This window comes from Mastomys coucha, unplaced genomic scaffold (genome assembly GCF_008632895.1).
Source record: "Mastomys coucha isolate ucsf_1 unplaced genomic scaffold, UCSF_Mcou_1 pScaffold1, whole genome shotgun sequence".
Taxonomy (NCBI): domain Eukaryota; kingdom Metazoa; phylum Chordata; class Mammalia; order Rodentia; family Muridae; genus Mastomys; species Mastomys coucha.
In genome coordinates, this window is record NW_022196891.1 from 13,800,556 (window position 1) to 13,804,805 (window position 4,250).

The 4,250-nt window shown below is 38.1% G+C and overlaps 1 long non-coding RNA gene across 1 annotated transcript in view; it reads right to left on the reverse strand.

The window, feature by feature from the left end:
* Positions 1-3,608, reverse strand: part of LOC116069914 — an 8,309-nt gene extending 4,701 nt beyond the window's left edge. The window contains exon 1 of the long non-coding RNA XR_004110206.1: positions 3,533-3,608. This is a non-coding gene — a long non-coding RNA (uncharacterized LOC116069914). The remainder of the gene's footprint in view (positions 1-3,532) is intronic.
* Positions 3,609-4,250: the final 642 nt, after the last annotated feature.

Sequence of the window (4,250 nt, forward strand, 5' to 3'; positions counted from 1 at the left end):
AAGTGACCATAGGTGTGTGGGTTCATTTCTGGGTCTTCAATTCTATTCCATTGATCTACCTACCTGTCTCTGTACCAATATCATGCAGTTTTTAATCATTATTGCTCTGTAATACAGCTTGAGGTCAGAAATGGTGATTCCCTCAGAAGTTCTTTTATTGTTGAGAATAGTTTTCACTATCCTGGATTTTTTGTTATTCCAGATGAATTTGCAAATTGTTTTTTCTAACTCTGAAGAATTGAGTTGGAATTTTGATGTAGATTGCTTTTGGCAATATGGCCATTTTTTCTATATTAATCCTGTTAATCCATGAGCATTGGAGATTTTTCCATCTTCTGAGATCTTCTTTGATTTCTTTCTTCAGAGACTTGAAGTTCTTATCATATAGATCTTTCACTTTCTTGGTTAGAGTCACACCAAGGTATTTTATATTATTTGTGGCTATTGTGAAGGGTGTCATTTCCCTAATTTCTTTCTCAGCCTGTTTATCCTTTGAGTAGAGGAAAGCCACTGATTTGTTTGAGTTAATTTTCTATCCAGGCACTTTGCTCAAGTTGTTTATTAGTTTTAGTAGTTCTCAGGTGGAATTTTTGTGGTCACTTAAGTATACTATCATATCATCTGCAAATAGTGATACTTTGACTTCTTCCTTTCCAATTTGTATCCCATTGGCCTTCTTTTGTTGTGTAATTGCCCTAGCTAGAACTTCAAGTACTACGTTGAAAAGATAGGGAAAGAGTGGGCAGCCTTGTCTAGTCCCTGATTTTTGTGGGATTGCTTCAAGTTTCTCTCCATTCAGTTTGATATTGGCCACTGGTTTGCTGTATATTGCTTTTACTATGTTTAGGTATAGGCCTTGGATTCCTGATCTTTCCAAGACTTTTAACATGACTTTTGTGCATATTTGCTTCATTTTGTTCTAGAGCTTTCAGGTGTGCTGTCATGCTGTTAGTCTAAGCTCTCTCCCATTTCTTTTTTGAGAAACAAAAGGAGTAGATGGCAGGAAATAATCAAACTCAGGGCTGAAATCAAACAAATAGAAGCAAAAAGAACTATAAAAAGAATCAACAAAACCAGGAGCTGGTTCTTTGAGAAAAATCAACAAAATAGATAAACCCTTAGCCAGATTAACTAGAGGGCACAGAGACAGTATCCTAATTAACAAGATCAGAAATGAAAACTCATTGCTATGAGTTTTCCTCTTAGGACTGCTTTTATTGTGTCCCATAAGTTTTGGCATGATGCATCTTCATTTTCATTAAACTCTAAAAAGTCTTTAATTTCTTTCTTTAATTCTTTCTTGACCAAGTTATCATTGAGTAAAGCACTGTACAGTTTCCATGTGTATGTGTGTTTTTATTGGAATTTAAGACCAGCCTTAGTTCATAATGATCTGATAGGGTGCATGGGATTATTTCAATCTTCTTGTACCTGTTGAGGCCTGTTTTGTGGCCAATTATATGGTCAATTTTGGAGAAGGTACCATGAGGTGCTGAGAAGAAATTATACTCTTTTGCTTTAGGATGAAATGTTCTATAAATATCTGTTAGATCCATTTGGCTCATAACTTCTGTTAGTTTCACTGTGTCTCGGTTTAGTTTCTGTTTCCATGATCTGTCCATTGATGAGAGTGTGTTGTTAAAGTCTCCCACTATTATTGTGTGTGGTGTAATGTGTGCTTTGAGCTTTAGTAAAGTTTCTTTTATTAATGTGGGTGATCTTGCATTTAGAGCATAGATGTTCAGAATTGAGAGTTCATCTTCGTAGATTTTTCCTTTGATCAGTATGAAGTGTCCTTCCTTATCCTTTTTGATAACCTTTGGTTGAAATTTTATTTTATTTGATATTAGAATGGCTACTCCAGCTTGTTTCTTGGGACCATTTGCTTGGAGAATTGTATTCCAACCTTTTACTCTAAGGTAGTGTCTGTCTTTGTCACTGAAGTGTGTTTCCTATATGCAACAAAATGCTTGGTCCTGTTTATGTATCCAGTCTGTTAGTGTCTGTCTTTTTATTGGGGAATTGAGTCCATTGATGTTAAAAGATATTAAGGAAAAGTGATTGTTATTCCCTGTTATTTTTGTTATTAGAGGTGGCCTTATGTTTGTGTGCCTATCTTCTTTTGGATTTGTTGAAAGATTATTTTCTTGCTTTTTCTAGGGTGTAGTTTCCCTCCTTGCGTTGGTATTTTCCATCTATTATCCTTTTATGGACTGGATTTGTGGAAAGATATTGTGTAAATTTGGTTTTCTCATGGAATATCTTATTTTCTCCATCTATGGTAACTGAGAGGTTTGCTGGGTATAGTCCTCCATCATCATCATGAGAAGTGACTTTAGATCTGAATCTTGCTTTTCCAGTGTGATAGTATGTCCAGGACTTGCTTTGTTGGGAGAATTGGGTTCTGATGATGCCAAGTAACCTTGGTTTCTATTGTTTCTGTTCTTACACTTGCCTCCCACCATCTGATTATCTCTAGTGCTCCCTGCCCTTGCTAAATCTGCCTGGAGCCTGTCCTTCCTGTAATTCTGGTTGTGTCAGAACTCCTCAGAGTCCAGCTGTCTCTGTTATCTTGTGATTCCGGGATCCTGTGATCCTGAGATTCTGGGTGTGTCAGAGTTCCTGGGTGTCAAACTGCCTCTGTGACCCTGAGGTCCTGGTGTGACCAAGCTCTGGGAGCGGGCCTCTGAGTTCACACCCAAGGTAGACCAGCACAGATTGGAAGGAACCCAACCCAGTGATGTTGGAACAGATGTTGTGTTCTACTCACCCCTGATCCTAAGATCCTAGTTGTGCTAGAGCACCGGGGAGTGGAGCCTCCCCCAGGGGCTGTGGGACTGGACAACAAGTTTGCACCCAAGGTCCAAATTTAACTTTTATCTTCATTTTTTTAACTTCATTTTCTTTCACTATTAAAATTTCTTTGCTTTGCTTTTGTTGCTGTACTTTTCTTCCCCCTCACAGAAGAGGCAAAGTCAAGAAGCTGCTTAAGGATTTAAATTACATTTTCTTAGCAAGCCAGATTTAGGGAAAAAAAAGAAAGCAGAGAATCTTCGAAATTCTTAGTCCTATTTCTGTGCTCTATAACATGCACACTGTGCTAGAATTGTATTATTTGAGAAAGTGGCCCAAGTGCTTTTGATATGAGATTACCGTTTAAAATAATAATGCCAACACATTTTGTAATTCATAAACCAGTGTCTTTTCTTTATGTGCTGTGACCTGCTGACCTGAGGAAGGACTGCTGTCCCAGACTATGAATGAGGAAACATGGCCTCCTGCCTCTTGTCTGCATGCATAATGAATGTCCATTAAGCTCATTAATTCATGTGCACTCTTTATTTTAACACTCTCAAGTGTCTGTGGCATTTGAGTCACCTTTAGTTTTAAGTTGACATTTACCTTACACCAAAATTAATGAACATTCTGGGACAATTCTAAAAATGCAAGAATCCCTTCGGAGTTAGAAGCTTTAGAGTCAGAGCAGCCTCACATTATTTTTGGCACAATAGGTCAAAATCAAGATACCTACATTCAACCACATAAGGAACAGCTTGCCAAAAAGGATCATTGTGGCGGGATGCTTGGTATAGGAGCCTCTACCTTTTCACACTCTGGTATTTTGATCCGATAAGAGTCAGGGCCTGAAATATAGTATTTCAATAAGAATCAATGGACACCACCAGTCTTTCAGTCCTCAAGTTCCTAGAACATATAACAAATAGCAGACGATATGGAGCTAGAAATGCAGTGATTGAAATGACTAGTTTATTAAAAACTTTCAGTTCCATTGATCTACCTGCCTGGTTCTGTGCCCCAGTGTAGGGGAATGCCAGGGCCAATAAGTGGGAGAAGGTGGGGTGGCAGGCATGGGGAGGGGGGAGGCAACAGGGGTTTGTTTTTGTTGTTTTAGTTTGTTTCTTTGTTTTTTGGAGGGGAAACTGGGAAAGGAGAAATTTACATGTAAATAAAGAAAATATCTAATAAAAAAAAAGGAAAAAAAAACTTTCTGGGTCAAAGATAACCACTAGCAGAAATGCAATCTATCTCAAAGTGACTTACTGTGTATCTTTTTCTGGAGAAATATGAACAGACTTCTAGTCAGCCCAAATGTAACTGATGACAAGTCAAAGAAACAATTCCACTGAAGTCTAGTTTAGTGAAACACTATACTTGTTGGGGTAGCTTACAGGACTATAGGACAGACACCGGAGCATGAATAACTCAATGGCAGCCTCTTCGCTGGCAAA